Below are 17516 nucleotides of genomic sequence, written 5' to 3' on the forward strand. Positions count from 1 at the left end.
ATACAAGAATTTCAAATCAGTGTGGAAAATACAACAATAAATTAACTGGGTAACCACCCATATGTCTTACCTTACACCAAAAAAGATTTCAGGTGGTTAAAATATTTAAATGTAAAAAATAAAATTATAAAGCAGAAGAAATCACAAGAGAATTCTTTTACAGGCGCAGAGCAAGGAAGGCCCAATTATAGCACCAAAAAGGAAAAGCAGACAAATTTTGTTACATAAAACCTGAGATTTTTCAAGATAAGAATCATCATAAGCAATGTCAAACTGTGCAGAGGGTTAGGAACATGTGTAATTTATGTCTCAAAGAAAGAGCTGATTTTCCTCATATACAAAGAACTCCTACATATCAATAAGAAAAATCAACAGAGCAACAGAATGAGATGAGACATGTGAAAAGGTGCCAATTGCATGGGTAATTAATGTTGCTCATCAACTGGCCTTAGAATTGGAGTGGACCCATTTCATTTAAGAGTCCTTAAATGGAGGAGGTGGTGGCAGAGAGGGTCAGAGAAAAAGATGTAGTAACACAAACAGGTAGGAAAGGTGCATTCATAAGAAAAGAGATGCATTCATAAGAAAAGAAATCCATATTTAAAACCACGCTTAGATCCCATTTTTTGTCTATTACATGGGAAAAGATCAAAAAGTTTTTGGACAAACTATCAGTAAGAATGTGGGGAAAGAGGCAATGTCATGTGCAGCAGGAGAGAGGGTACTAGTACAACTTCTATAGGGTGACAGTTAGGCAATATCTGATAAAACTCATTTGTATTTGATGTTATCAAATAGCAACTCCAATCAAATAATCCTATAGACACACTTGCACACGTGAGAAATACTGCATGCACTGAAGCATTGTTTACAGTAATAGGAAAAATCACAAATGAGCCAGTTGTCCATTAATAGAGTACTAGCTAAATGAACTCTGACAATGGAATATTATGCAGCTGTAAAAAGGGAAGATCTCTACTGGTATGGAATGATTTCTGAGATGTATGATTAAATGAGAAAACCAAGGAGCAGAATGTTACCTATCGTAAGCTTGATTTTTTTAAAAGAGAAAAAGGATATACATATACAGTAAAAATTTCTAAATGCAAATATGAATATGATTTTATATACATATACACGCATGCATGCACGCTTGCACACACACATATGACTGCTGGCATGAAGAGAAATGAAACACAAGAGACCAGTACTGGCTGCCTCAGAAGAGCAGACCTGTGAGTTAAGAACACAGGAGAGAATGTTTTCAGTGTATGCTGTTCTGTGCCTCTTTAATTTTGCAAACTTCTAATTATAACACCTTTTCTAAAAATAAAATATAAATGAAAGATTGTGCCTTTAAAGAGAAGGTATAACTTGGGGACTTTCCTGGTGGTCAGGGGTTGAGAATCTGTCTGCCAATGCAGGGGACACAGGTTTGAACCCCGGTCAGGAAGATCCCACATATGCCTCAGGACAACTAAGCCTGTGAGCCACAGCTCCTGAGCCCGCGCGCCCTAGAGCCTGTGCTCCACAATCGAAGAAGCCACCACCATCAGAAGCCCGTGCACGGCAACTAGGGAGTGGTCCCAACTCGCAGCCATGAAGATCCAGCATAGTCATAAATAAATAAATAAGTAAACAAAATTAAAAAGAGAGAATGTATAACTTGGGATTTTATTATTTTTGAGCCCTCTGAAATTAGAATGCCTCCTCAACCCACAGGTCTCATATCATACTTTTACTGCTCAGTTCAGTTCAGTTGCTCAGTCGCATCCAACTCTTTGAGACCCCGTGGACTGCAGCACGCCAGGCCTCCCTGTCCATCACCAACTCCCGGAATTTACTCAAACTCATCTCCACTGAGTCAGTGATGCCATGCAACCATCTCATCCTCTGTCGTCCCCTTCTCCTCCCACCTTCAATCTTTCCCAGCATCAGGGTCTTTTCAAATGAGTCAGTTCTTCACCTCAGATGGCCAAAGTATTGGAGTTTCAGCTTCAACATTAGTCTTTCCAATGAATACTCAGGACTGATCTCCTTTAGGATTGACTGGCTGGATCTCCTTGCAGTCCAAGGGACTCTCAAGAGTCTTCTCCAGCACCACAGTTCAAAAGCATCAATTCTTCAGCGCTCAGCTTTCTTTCTAGTCCAACTCTCACATCCATACATGACCACTGGAAAAACCATAGCCTTCACTAGACGGACCTTTGTTGGCAAAGTAATGTCTCTGCTTTTTAATATGCCGTCTAGGTTGGTCATAACTTTCCTGCCAAAGAGTAAGCGTCTTTTAATTTCATGGCTGCAGTCAACATCTGCAGTGATTTTGGAGCCCAAAAAGGTAAAATCTGTCACTGTTTCCATTGTTTCCCCATCTATTTGCCATGAAGTGATGAGACTGGATGCCATGATCTTAGTTTTCTGAATGCTGAGTTTTAAGCCAACTTTTTCACTCTCCTCTTTCACTTTCATCAAGAGGCTCTTTAGTTCTTCACTTATTGCTCAGTAGGTATCAACTCAGTGGGAGCTGAGCTGAGGATACACTGCATGAGTCTAGTGGAATACACTTATGTGTTGTTTTACAGTCTCTTGACTGTAAGCCCTGGCTGGTATCACACTGAGCACGGTTTCCAGAAAGGTCCCCATCAGCCCACAGGGCCAGGGTCATACTGGCATCAGAACATGCCCTTTTGGGTACCTGACACTACAAATACTTGTGCGGTCAGAGAAAAAAGGATGGAAATGTCCTAAGCCCAAAGCTTGTCTCAGAAAATCCTTCCCATCCCCAGACATGTAAAAATGTGAGCAGAAAATTCCATTCTCATTGGTGCCTAGTCAAAACAGAAGTCCTCTTGTCAAGAATATGCTCAATAATACAATTATAAACATGCCACACATTATTTTTTTATTTCCCTGGGAACTGCATGGAACAGAAGTTATTAGTATGGTTGTGTCCATAAAACACAAACCTATGGTAATTTAACACAAATATCTTATACTTCAGGAAACGAAGTCACATGTTTTATGTATTAACTCATTTAAACTTAAAATCAATTTAAAATATTTTGATCTTATATATCAGTTTAAAATATTTTGATCTTATGAAACTCTGAAAAACTTTGTGATCAATCATGCTACAGAAAGTCTGAATTATCTTTCTAGTCTCTCTATAGAAAGATAATATGATCTTGGTATATTATTACACAAATCAATGTCCTAAGAAGGGGTGGACAAAAAAAGTAGGGGAAACATAAAAGTGTGACAAGTATTTGAGTTCACTAACATATTAAGACTATTTTTCTGGGTTTTGTGATTTGTGTGATACTTGTTGGGCATTTCCAATTTGTAATTTGTTGGGCTTTCTTTCTTCATTCTTCTAATTCTTCATTCACCTAATTTGTTTCAAATATGTTCTACCTTTTTTCTAAAATACGTCCCCACAAATTCTGTAAACTTCAGCCCCCAGACTCACACCTGGTATTCAGGATCAATTTAAAATTTGCATTTGCCAGTCTCCCACCAGAAGATTAGAACTGGCAGCATAGGGCTACTCCCATTTTAAACTAAAGACTGGCACCCAGATTAGCTATGTAATGTGAACCAGTGAAAAAGGTGGAAACAAAGTCCCTGGGTCTCTAAACCTCCTGTTAACTCTCTTCTGAACCTTTGTCTCCTCGGGGCACAGAAAACAAAAAGATGTTTCCCCAAACCTGCTTCCACCCCAGTCTGCAAGCCCTCAAGTGCTACCTCTCCTGACTTGCTGAAGACCTAGGGGCACGTCTCATTTTATACCTTACAAGTGGGGGATTAATCATAAGACATGATTCTCTGCGATGGAATCTCTGTGGAGTGACATACCACAGGCTCATCTATAGGACCTGACGTGAGCCCAGCTTGTGACAGGCAGCCCGGAATTCCCAGGCTGCCGGATCACTTTGAATTTTATTACATGGGAGCCTTTTTCTGCCTATGAGCTATTCCACAAAAATCTAAGCTTTCTTAGCGGGACTTTTCACTAGATTGTTCTTCTCAGCTATTGAAGGTTTGTTGTTGTTTAGTCAGGAAGTCGTGTCTGACTCTTTGCAACCCTATGGACTATAGTCCTCCAGGCGCCTCTGTCCAAGGGATTCTCCAGGTAAGAATACTGGAGTGGGTTGCCATTTCCTTCTCCAGGAGATCTTCCCGACCCAGGGATTGAACCCATGTCTCCTGCATTGACAGGCTGATTTTTTTACTGCTGAGCCACCAGGGAAGCCCTCTTGAAGGTTTAGTTACACTCTAACCTGAAATCTATGAGAAACCCTCAATTGAGATTTTTTGGTTGTTGGATTTTTTTTCTGTGCATTTGTTGGGGGGATTCCCTGTTATACCTAGTAATTACAAGACTGCACCATTCAATTCTTTCCTCCAAAGAGAAGCTGCTGCAGGGGATATAGTGGGCTGTCAGGACGCTGCCTGGGCCCAGTGGGGACACCAGGGACAGGCCACTCCTCCCAAAGCACCATCCTCCAACAGGCAGTCTTTGCTTGGACTCCCTGTTGTCTGGCCAAGAGCATCTCAAAGCTGCACCAAACTCTCAAGCTCTTCCTCCCCAACCCTTTCTCCTCTCCCAGATGGCAGACCAGCATCTCAGCCTGAAGGCTGTCTTCTCTCCTGCCCTCCCCTTCTATTTTTCTACAATGAATCACCTGCACGTCCAATCTCATCTGCTTTTCAAGGACTCAGATGGATTCACTACCCTAGAACATTTGAATCTTAGTAAAAGGAGAGGAAAATGTCATCTTTGTTTTTGCAAGGGGAAAAGGGGGGAAGAAAAGGTTTACAAGGCATCTACTAAGTGTCAGGAATTGCTAGGTATTTTACTTATTTTGTCTTTTTAACTTTTTATTTTGTATTGGGGTAAAGCCAATTAACAAACAACGTTGGGACAGTTTTAGGTGAACAGCAAAGGGATTCAGCCATACATAAAGATGTATCTCATGGAATTTTCAGGCAAAAATACTGGAGTGAGGTGCCATTCCCTCCTCCAGGGAATCTCCCCCACCCAGGGATCAAACCCATGTCTCTTGTGTCTCCTGCATTGGCAGACGAATTCTTTACCACTAGCACCACCCTGGAAGCCCATATGTGTCTCCACTCTCCCCCAAACTCCCCTCCCATCCAGGCTGCCACATGACACTGAGCAGAGTTCCCCGTGCTCCACAGTAGGGCCTTGTTGGTTATCCATTTTAAATCTTGCTAGGTATTTTAAAATACATTGTCTCATTTAATTCATAAAGGTAAGCACTATTATTCCCAGATTTAAAAAAAAAAATCTAAGGGGAATTCTGGTTGGTAAAGTGGCTGCTGATAGCCTGGGTATTTACAGAGCTGCCAGCCTTTCTAAGCTTTCTTAGAGAAGCTATATTTGGAGTCAAGATGCAGTTTTCATGAGCCTCAGATAAGGGATAATGAATGCATTAGGTTGTAGGTTGAATGGAATGAAGACTATTACCTGCAGTAATCTCATATCCTTCCTTCACCCCAGGCCCTCTGAAATGAGAAATCTGCCAGTAGGCCTTTCCCCACTGATACACCTGTCACTCTTGTTCTAAGAATTCTCTGCCAAAGCCCAAACTGAGTCTGAATCCACACTGGTGAGTTTCAGCCTTTAAACCTGTCAGCGAAAGTCATATCAAATGGTGACCATAGAACATCGTAGTCACTCAGTCATGTCCGACTCTTTGGGACCCCATGGACGTTAGGTTGCTCTGTGCAATTTCCCGGCAAGAACACTGGAGTGGGTTGACATTTCCTTCTCCAGGAGATCTTCCTGACCCAGGGATCAAACCCACGTCTCCTGAAGTGGTAGGTGAATTCTTTACCACTAGGCAGCCCCACAGAATATCATGAACTGTTTAAAAAAAAAAAAAAAAACTTGTATGGTAAAACTTCCTAGTCTTTTAAAAATTTTGAAAAGAATATACAATCAAAATGGTAAAAAAAAAAAAAATAGCTTAAAAGGTTGGACAGCTATATTAATTATGATAGCATTGCCTGCTGGAACACTGACTCCTCACTTCTGACCCCCAGTAGAAGCTTGTATCCTGTTTACCCCACAGCAGTGGGGACACGGTGGGTGGTGGGGCACCTTGGCCACACGCAGTTAACCACTAACCCAGGTCCACAGTGGCTCTTCCGTTTGCAGTGCATGGTATTCCCAAGGCTGCCTTAGGTGCCAACACCCAGGTAAGATAGGAGAAGCAAGCCGAGGAGCACCTGCTTCTGAATCACTTTTGCTAACATGACAGCCATTGATGAGAACCAGTCACGTCGCCACACCTGGACACAAAGGAGGCTGGGAAGTGTGTCCCTGGAGGGACAAAAATGTGACACCATGAAAGAAAAATGTGAGTGTTTGGGGTAGAGCTGGCAATCTCTGCCCAGCAGGCATGGCCACCTGCGATGGCTACCATCTCCTTCTGCCCTGGACACTCGCGGTTTCAGCACTCAAAGTTTCACTGGAAACCCCTCAGTCCCAGGCACACTGGGACAGCTGTCACCCCATTAACTGAAAGTGAATTAACAATTTAAAATAATAACTTCAAAAACGGACCCAACAGCTTTCACATGCATTCAGGATGGCAGGAAAAAACCTGAGCTGGTGATTAGAAAGATTCGTTTTTAACCATTTTTTTCCAGATGGTGAATTTGCTAACAGCCAAAGGCAAAATTTTAAGAATTCATGAACACATTGATTAGCAACTAAAGGAGTCACAAATGCCTGAAAGTAAATTGGAATTAAAATACAAAAGCAGTAAAATCCAAAACCATGAAAACCATTTGATATGCTAGAAAACAGAGTAAGCAGAAATGCTTACTCAGATATAAAGTACTGCTGAACTGCCTCTCTGGCAAAACAAAATTATCAATATCTGAAAAAATTGGGGTGATACTCATATTTATCATTTCAGCCAATGCTGAAATGACGAGTTTCAACCTGCATTTCCATTCATTTGACTTTTATCACGTCATGACTCTCTGCAGAGAAGCCCTCTCAAATACAGGTGATCCCTGCCTTATCTCATCCCCAGTTCTTGTTCTAGCATCTTCCTGCAGCTCGTCTCACTCGAGTGTGTTCTCCTTCTTGTACTACCATTTCTCTCAGACTCACAGGCCAAGTGTTTCCTTTCTGTGCACTCTTCCCTACCCACCTCCACAACCGCTTGGTCCAAAGAGTAATTCAAATCAATGGAGGAAAGAAAGCCTGTTCTCTCCAGAAGGAAATGATGCTTCATTTATCACCCACCCTATACACACACACACACATCAGAAGTATCACCCTCTCTCCACATGCTCACATCATATTAGATTCAGCCACATCCGTGAGCACCTTTCATAGGCTGCTGAGAACATGTGACCTTTGCCACTCTGTGAACTCCCTAAGGAATTCCTGGAATTTCACACTGCACCTTACTCTTCAAAAAATGCAAAGTGCTGAACTGAATTTTGATTCAAAAACATGAGGTGAGGAAGAGATCCACAAACTTAGTCTCATGACAAAGTGAAATTCCCTAGGGAGACTGGAATACTATAGCATTTGCATTTAAACCCCCCTGAATAGTAATTACTGTGAGAAATCTGAGCTCTAGAGGGCTACTCGGACAAATCAATAAATTCTGGCTTTTCACTATAGTTTGGAGAACCATAAACTTTTCATTATTCTCTGGTGCCTTCTGAGTTGTCCGTGTACTGACTCCAGCTAAATTTCCTGGGCCTCGGAGTTACTTTGTTTAGATAATTAAAGAAAGGGAGTCAGGCTGAACGGACTTGTCACAGCTGTGAATCCCAGCTGTGTATCCCCAGGGTGCTGAAATAACAGTCCCCTGCACTAATCCAATCTGGGCTTTTCCTGGGGGCTGTCATTACTGCAAAATGAGGTGAACTTGGTGGATGAAAACCAGCAAGGCTGGGGAGTTAGTCGTGATGCAGAATCGTGCCTAGGACATGAGGGGTTGTGACCAGAGAAGAAGGTAATCACAGAGATCCAGTGGCCAAACTACTGGAGCCACTATATATGCTGCATTATATACTATATACTACACATTTGATATATGTATATGCAATATATACACTCACATTACTTATATGTAAATACCATAGTCACTATACACATTACTATATATATCAATAGATCTACTATAAATAGGGGCTATATGTATATAATATATATACATACATATTATATAGTATATAGAATATCTATTATAATATAGAGAAATATATTAAATATATGATATATATTATAATGTGTATATAATATGTATATATTACCCAATACTTTGGCCATCTGATGCGAAGAGCTGCCTCACTGGAAAAGACCCTGATGCTGGAAAGATTGAAGGCAAAAGAAGGGGATGACAGAGGATGAGATGGTTGGATGGTATCATCGACTCAACGGACATGAATTTGAGCAAACTCCAGGAGATAGTGAAGGACAGGGGAGCCTGGCGTGCTGCAGTCACGACCCATGGGGTCACAAAGAGTTGGACAACAGCAAATATATATAATATGCATGTATATAATATGCATATATGTGTGCGTGTACACACACACACACAACAGAGACCACTATATCCACTACCGCCGTGGCTCCCTGCCCTACTGCCCATCTGTCCAGCGCCCCTTCTCCCACACTGGCCTCTCAGCACCTTCAGTGTCGTGCCGTCGCCCACTGCACAGCCTCCACGCCTGCCCTCCCCACATCTGAATCTCTCTCCCCTTCCACAAACGCCCCTCACCTACTAACTCGTACTAATCTCAAGGTCCCAGCTCCAAGGTCACTTCCTTGGAGCAGGCTGTGCTCTCAAATGAAGTCAGCTCCCCCAGCATAAGCTCATTTTTCCTGCACAGCAGTTTTCACCATTTATCACGTAATTAGGCTATTGTTTTGAAATAATATCTGTCCTCCTCAATGGACTTAGGCGCAAGGACCTTGTTTAACTTGCTCACCTTTGCATCTCCAGAGCCTAGAACAGTATCAGCTGTTGTAGAGGTTTGGTTAATATCAGTTGCATGCGTGGATTTGGGCCTGATAACGAACCCAGTCAAGACAGCATAGGTGGAAGGGAGTCTGCCCCCGCAGGGCAGACTTCCTCCAGGTGCCATGAGTGTGCCCTAAAGCAGTGATTCTCAAACTTGAGTCTGCAGTAGAATCACCTGGAGGGCTTGTTAAACTGCAGACTACTAAGTTTTATTCCCAGAGTCTTCGCTTCAGTGGGTCTGGACTGGGACAAGAAACTTGCATTTCCTACCAGTTTCCAGGTTATACTGAAGTTCCAGTTCCTGGGACCCCATTTTAAGAACCACTGTTCTAAGACATCAGGCAGTTTCCAAATGTCCTGCTAGAAGCAACCTGACTCCCAGGCTTTTCTATAAGATGAAAATCTGGTGTTTCCAAGACACAAGATTTTGGCAATCTCACACTTACATAGCTCTCAGCCATCAGTGGGCTGCAGAATCACCTGTAAAGATCCCCAAAGCTCAAACCTCGGGCATCAAGTTTCCATTAATCTGCATGGGAACCCAACATCTACAATTAAAAGCCCTCCTCAGGTGATTTTAAAGTACAACCAGGATGAAGAATCACTGTTATAACAGCTCATAAGTTCAATTTATCATTGTTGCAGATGTCTAACCTGGAATTATTGAGGTTTATCCCAGAACCCTGCTGCGCCCTTTACTGGACTAAAGTCTAGTACCACACAACATCATTACAGGTAAAACAGAAGCCTGTCTCTTATCCCCAAATAACCACATTAAAGGAAACTGCTTGGAACCAGAACTAGAGAACAAAGGGTAGGAGACCATTCATTCCTTCAACTCTTTAGCGCCAGGTATTTAAGTGCAAGGGACACAGTGATGGCTTGGACACAGTTTCTACATGGATGGAACCAACAGTCTCAGGCTATGTTGCTGGAAAGTTTCAGGTAAGGATCCAGAAGGCAGAGGACTGTGAATGTCAGAAGGACACAGAAATGAGGGGCAACAAGACCCCACTTGGTCCAGAGACGCAGTCAGAATTGAGAGAACCTACCTGATGTCCTCCAGGGGTCAGGGTATTCACTGTGGTCCCAGCAAAGCCAAGATGCTGAATACAGGAGCAGAGGCATCTGAGACCTGCATGCAAAGCCAGGAAAACAACTTGATTGCGTGTACCTGAGCAGGCTGGGTTTGGAAGTCTGAGATACCGCATGTAGGGCTGCAGGCGGGGGAGCAGGGTTTGATATATTACCATTGGACTGTATCTTGGCAGGAAACCAGTTATGCCCGAGGATCCCACCCTGCTGCACCCCCCTTCAACTGGGGGGTTGAGGGATTCTGGCCATCAGAGAAAACGCATGCACACGTGCAAACATCACACTAGCTAAATGGGAACCATAACCACTTATGTCTGAGTAAGTTCCATACCTTTGAAATGCACGGCCCTCCAGAAGTAGCTGGCTAGGGACTAAAGTCAACCCGAAGGCTCCTGCTTCGCTATTATATTATACTTTGGGGCAGATGTAGATCCCAGCCACATGCCCTGGAAGCCGGTAGAACCCAGCCAAGCAGGATCCTGCAGGTGAACCAGCACCCTACCTGGCATCTGGAGGGCCCTGGGTATCCACCATGGTCCCAGCAAAGCTGAGATGCTGATTGCAGGAGCAGAGGGGATTGCGAGCTGTGGAAATTAAGGGCCCCCCCCCCCACTTCTCCAGCTCAGCCCCATCTGAGAAGCACCAGAGAAGCTGTTTTCACCTCTAGGGACACCCAGGCCCCACCCAGACCAGTTAACCCGGAACCGGAAGCTGGAGTCAGACAGAGGCTTTTTTTTCTTCCTTCCCTGAACCCACAGGCCCGTGAGGAGGGCTTGCTCTGCAGAAGAAGCGTCCTGATGGGGCGACTGCTGGGGAGAGGGCACGGGAGGGCTGGCCCTTCCTCCTGTCCTGGGATTCTAGAATCAGCCAACTCATGCTCACTCCGACAGGGTAGAGAAAGGAGTATTTGACCCCCCAGCCCTGCCTCAGGACACACTAACTCCCCTCCCCTGCTTCCTCTCTGCTGAATCTACCCCTTCCCTATTTGTCTGGCAAACATTTGTGGGTGAAGAGGCCCAGCATTTACTGAGCACTGCCCTGGCCCCGGCGGGGCCTGGGGCTGAGGAGAGAGCAGGAAACAGCAGGGGCGCTTACAGAAAACAGTCCATAGCCCAGACACAGACCCCAAAGTGCAAGCAAAAAAGTGGACAACGTTTCAGGCAAGGGCTGCGATAACCCGGGGTGCTATTATCATGACTGGAGTCATCTGGAGGGAACGGTTTCTGTGGAGTGCTTGGTCAGGAAAGGCCTCTGTTCTGAGAATGTGGCATTTAAGTACAAACCTGAATCAGAAGCAGAAACTGGCTCCCCTGGGGCAGAGGGTCCCAGGCAGAGGGCTCAGCAGCCATGCAAAGGCACTGAGGTGGGAAGAGCCTGTGACTAAGGAACGCAGAAGACAAGGGCAGGGAGAGGAGAGCCAGAAGAAACCACCCAGTCTGTAGTCACACCTCATGGGAGGACCGGAGCAGAGAGGTGACATGATTGGCAGTTTTTAAAGATCACTCTGGCTGCCATGCAGGGAATGGGATGAAATACAAGGAGCAAGGGAGGAACCAAGTAACAGGCACAATTGTCCAGACCAGAGGCTGTGCCCAGCATCCAAGATACGTGATATCAAGCCCAGGCTGCTGTGTGCGCCCAGCGAGGCCTCACTGGACAGTTCTGCAGAGGAACTGGGAGCATCGTTCCTGACTCTGCCCCACAGCCTGGTTCCTTGGCCCTCCCAGAGATGCGAGCCACCAACATCCTTTATAAAAATTCTACTTCTGCTCAACGCAGTCAAGAGTTGGGCTCTGTTCCTTGCCACTAAGAACTTTAACACGGTTAAGCATGTCTTGAAATCAAGAACAAACAAATCAGAGGTTCTTGTATGTTCAATGCCAGTGATACACTGACCTAGCTCAGTGTAGGACTGGAGAGCAGAAAAATATGGTAACATGATCTATTAATTAAAAGACTAATGACTCCAGTTTGCCAGACCTTCCTAAGTCTTTATTTGCTGACCCCATACACTTATTAACAGCTCTCTCTTTCACACTTCAAAGCTTCCTGGGATTTGGAGGATACGAATCATCTCTCCTTATTAATTCCTGGAGCATAGCTTTGATTCTGGGTCCCTAAGTTAAAGCTGCCTGACACTCCTCTATCTTATGGCCCAGCCAGCCACAACAGGAAACAACTCCTTTTATAATACCAAATGGCATAGCAACTGCAGGGGTGTGGGGCATCCATCTACAATAAGCCTTTTTAGTGACCATATCAATGCTCTCATTGTTAGGGGGGCTAAACTGTATCCCCCCTCCAAATTAATGTGCTGAAGCCCTAACTCGCAGGACTTAGAACGTCACTGCCTTTAAAGATAGAGTCTTTAAAGGGGTAGTGAAGTTAGGGTGGCCACTAGTCTAACCTGACAGGTATCCTTATAAGAAGTGGAGATTAGGGGACTTTCCTGGTGATCCAGGGGTTAAGAAACCACCTTGCAATGCAGGAGACGAAGCTTTGGTCCCTGGTCGAGGAAACTAAGATCCCACCTGCCGTGGAGCAACTAAGCCCACGCACTGCAACTCCTGAGCCTGAGTGCCTTAACTAGAGAGTCTGCGCACTGCAACAAGAGCTCCCACGTGCCACAACTAAGACTTGATGCAGCCAAATAAATATATGTTTTTACAAAATTAATTAATAAGTGTTAGTCACTCAATCATGTCCGACTCTTTGCAACCCCATGGACTGTAGCCCGCCAGGCTCTGCTGTCCATGGGATTCTCCAGGCAAGAATACTGGAGTGGGTTGCCATTCCCTTCTCCCGGGGATCTTTCCAATCCAGGGATTGAACCTGGGTCTCCTGCATTGTAGGTGGATTCTTTACCATCTGAGCCACCAGGGAAGCCTGCAATTAATGAATACTATATTTTTAAATTATTTTAATTGGAGGATGATTACTTGACAATATTGCAATGGTTTTTGCCATACATCAACATGAATCAGCCACAGGGACACATGTTTCCACCCCCTCCCCCACATCCCGAGAGGAGATTAGGACCCAGACACATACAGAGGAAACATCATTTGAAGACACAGGGAGAAGACAGCCTTCAACAAGCCAAGGTCAGAGGCCACAGGAGAAACTAACTCTGCCAGCACCTTGATCTCAGACTTCCAGGCTCAAGAATTCCAAAAAAAAAACAAATCTCTGTTGTTGAAACCACCCAGTCTGGAGGACTTGCCATGGCAGCTCTAGCAACTAATACACTCACATAACACAACATAGACGGCATTCTCACAAACCCTCCACCTTACAAGAACTTTCCATTGCCCTGACCTACATACACACCACGACACTCAGCTGAGGGACCTTCAGCTGCTGCAACATGGGCAGGCTAATGTGCCCAGGCTGATAATCCAGACCAATTAATCTTCAGTACATAGAGGCCCACTTCTGTGCAGTGACCGGCTATGGTTAGGGGTTAACTGGTGCTCCTTTAATCCATGCTGATTGCCTGTCTCTGTGTATACAGGCCATAGAAGGTTATAAAATATTAAGAACCTTAACCATGAACTTGACTCATGCCCACTGCTCCTGGCAAGGTTCTCCTGTCCTCAAACATAATACTTTGCTTTCACCCGTGCATCCTGGAGCCAGCTCGTGGGTCTGAAGGTTCTCAAAGAGAAAGGTTTGTCATGAGACTGGTCAGCTGTCTGCTATCAAGGCCTTTTATGGAGATCAATCAACAAGTCTTTATCAGGTACTCCTGACCCTGTGAGAGTTTCAAAGAAATACAACACTTGGTTTCTGCCCTCAAAACCACGTGACTGTACAGTTGCAATGGATGTGGTTAAAGAGCTTCAAAAGTTAAATACAAATAAAAGAGCTGAGTAACTAAGCAAAGACCAAGCCCGACTCCTGGTTCTGTGTCTGCTCAGCTGCGTGACCAAAGCTAACTCTTCCACCTCTGAGTCTCAGCGGCCTCCTTTGCCAAATGAGGCTAAAAATACCTTCCTCACAAGGTCCTTTTATGAGAAGGGAACTAAACATTACATGGAGGGACTTCTCCGGCAGTCCAGTGGTTAAGACTTAACCTTCCAACGCAGGGGTACAGTTTTAATCCCTGTCTGGGGAGCTAAGATTTCACATGCCTTTGCAGCCAAAAAACCAAAACATAAAACAGCAGGAATATTATAACAAATTCAACGAAAGGGTGACAGTGAAAGTGCTAGTCACTCAGTCGTGTCCGACTCTTGCAACCCCATGGACTGTAGCCCACCAGGCTCCTCTGTCCATGGGGTTCTCCAGGAAGAATACTGGAGTGGGTTGCCATTCCCTTCTCCAGAGGATCTTCCCAACCCAGGGATCGAACCTGGGTCTCCTGCATTACAGGCAGATACTTTACCATCTGAGCCACCAGGGAAGCCCAACAAGTTCAATAAAGACTTTTAAAAATGGTCCACACTGAAAAAAACAAAAAACAGTATACGGAAAAAATGTTCAGTAAGTATCTAGCACCCAGGAGGCGCTTCTTTTTAAAGAGAAGAAATTGACAAGCGTAGGCCATGCTTGAAATTGCCGTGAGAGAGGATAGGCTCAGGAAGCTGACACTGTAGGACCTAGTTTTCACCTTTGTCCAGTGTTTACTGAGCATCTACTATGTGCCAGAAACCCAGCTCTGTTGAGAAGACTAGGTCCTGAGATGCTCCCAGTTGGCTGGAAGCAGACAGTTTGTGCAAGGCTGACTTGGCTGGCCCGTCCCTGAAGAGATCCATCTGGACAAGCAGCATTCTCTCTCTCTCACATACACACACACACAGAGACACATGTTCTACTGAAGTTCTCACTTTCTTTTGTAATTCAAAGTTTTGCCTATAACAGCACCAAGAGACCCACACAGATTAGCATCCATTTTCAGGCTTCTATAATGAGATGGGTTTTTGTTTCCTATTTCCTCTTCTACAGAAAATGAAAAGACAGACGAATGTCTGTGATGATTCGAAATACAAATCCTTACAAATGTGTGATCTGTTTTCCCCTGAAGTCCTGATGTTTATCACAAGCCAAGGTCCTGAGGCAGGCAGTTGGGTTACACGGTCTGTTGATGCCTCGGAAGCTGACCTGTGGGATGAGAACGGTGGGACTGCACAAGGCTGGGCTGGAGGCTGAGCTGACCCCTCCTGCACTAACCAAATGGGATGAACAATTCAGCTCCATCCGCTACTGTCATTCTTCCAGGGGTTCCAGTCTGGGTGGCAGTGATACCTGAAGTCCAGTGTGGGGGTGACATCATAGTTCTCTGTGGTCCACCTAAATTCAGGGAGGGCCCCAAGCAGATGCAAGGTAAGGGGTCATCAGTCAGACCAAAAAAGACCCCGGGAGGAGCAGTGGTCTCAGAGGGAGCCTGGGCCAGAAGCCATAGGCACAGGGGCACATAACAGGAGGAATCGAGGTGTTCAAGGTAACAGGAGCCCCTGTTAGTCCAGGACTTAACCTGAGTCAACTGGTTTCTGTGTAACGTCTCCCGTGACCTGGCAACAACCTTAACAAGGAGTTCTTCGTGAACTTCATTTTACAGAAGAGGGAGCAGGAGCTTGGAGAGGTTATGAAGCAGCCCAAGATCGCATGGCCAGTAGGCAGCAACCCACCCAGCTCTGACTCCCAGGATCTCATCTTTAACCGCTACATCCCACTGCCTCTAGGTGAAGCCTCTGGGCTTTCAGTAAACATGGGCTCATGCTCACAGTACCGCCAGGCTCTCAGGGGCACGATGAACTTCAGGCTTCACCCACTCAGGGAGAGTCTGCCTACATTTACGGACCTGAGTCAGGCACCCAGCTTCAGTTACTTCAGCTGAGGAGGGTTGGGGGAGGTGGGAGTTAAGAGCTCAGGCAAAAACAAGTAAGAATTGAAACATTCAGGGCCTCCATTTCTTCTATCTCAGATACATAAAATAAACATTTGGATGGCAAACTGAGTTTTCTACTTTCTACTTGGATGTTTTGACAAATAAACTACAGATCATTGCATCTGCCTCGTGTTCAGGAATTTTCTGAAACGATATTCTGATGTTTCGTGGCCATTGTGGTCATTTGGAATGAATCTGGTAGGCCCAGAGTAGAAATGGCCGGTGTTTCACCCAGCATGTCATCTGCATGTTAACAGTTTTCATGAAGAGTTTTACTTGGCAGAAGCAAGCTGGGGATGCTCCTTGCAGTAGCAGTCACTAGGAATGTTTATTTCATAGGAAGAATGCTGCTATGTTCAGATCCAAGTTGAAATGGACTTCCAGCCAGGGGACAGCAGTTGACACCAACGTGGTAGATGTGAGGATGTCCCAGAAGTCTTTGGGGACCAGAGGGAGAGCCCCAGGCATCTCAGGAGTCTATCCAACCTCCACATGTGGGAAAGGATGGCTCAACCCCTGCTAGGGCTTTGGGAAAACGGAAAGAAAGTGGGTATAGGGAGGACCAGCCAAAGGGTCACTGGAGTCAGCAGCCAGAGCAGGGATCCTGGAAAGAAGCAAAGCATCACCTCCTCAGGAGTGTTTTTCCAGAGGAAAAACAGAAGATCGGCGGAGAGAGGACAGGACTGAGTGAGCCTGAGCAGACATGATACGTGGGGATGGGCCTTTGAAGCCTGTCCTCGTAGCCCTGGGATGCAGCCCTGGGCTGGAGGAAGGGGTCTATGAGAGACGCTGCCTGGTTCAGACACATCTAAACATGAACTGGAGCTCCCAGAAGGCAAGGGCACCTCCACACGTAGGATCACGAGCCCCTGCACTGGATGCCTGGGGCTGCTGCCACCAAGCACCACCTACTGGTGGCTGAGAACAACAGAAGTATCATGTCTCACAATTCTGGAAGCCAAAAGGTCAAGCAAGATCAAGGTGCAGGCAGGGTTGGTTTCTCCTGAGGACTGTGAGGCAATGTCTGTTTCAGGCCTCCCACCCCCATTCTGCAGGTGTGCCAGCTGCCCTTGGCATTCCGTGGCTCATAGAAACACTACCATGGCCTCCGCCTTCACCGCCACTTGGCTCTGTCCCTGGGTGCTGTCCCTGTTTCCCCTTTTTAAAGGGGCAGGATTAGGGTCCATCCGAACAGCCTCATCTTTACTTGACCGCTTCTGCAAAAACCCTATCTCCAAATAAAGTCACATTCTAAGGAATCAGGGCACTAGGACTTCAATGCACCTTTTTGGGGTGGCATGATTTAATGCTCATCACCCCATTTTTACCAGGCCTTCAAACAGTCAGTGCTTGTCAAACCTGGCTGTCCATTGGGTATTAAAAACACCAGGTTTGGGACTACCTTGGTGGTCAAGTGGCTAAGATTGCACTTCCAATGCAGGGGGTCTGGGTTCAACCCCTGGTCAGGGAAATAGACGACCCCCCACCCCACGCCACAAATAAAGATCGTG

General features: G+C 45.4%; 1 non-coding gene across 1 annotated transcript; it reads right to left on the bottom strand.

Annotated features, from left to right (window-relative positions):
* Nucleotides 1–14448: 14448 nt before the first annotated feature.
* TRNAY-GUA (transfer RNA tyrosine (anticodon GUA)) lies at nt 14449–14520 on the bottom strand. Its single transcript has one exon. It is a non-coding gene; the product is annotated as a tRNA-Tyr (tRNA).
* Nucleotides 14521–17516: the final 2996 nt, after the last annotated feature.

The sequence above is a fragment of the Dama dama genome, chromosome 30 (assembly GCF_033118175.1).
Source record: "Dama dama isolate Ldn47 chromosome 30, ASM3311817v1, whole genome shotgun sequence".
In the NCBI taxonomy this organism is placed as follows: Eukaryota; Metazoa; Chordata; class Mammalia; order Artiodactyla; family Cervidae; genus Dama; species Dama dama.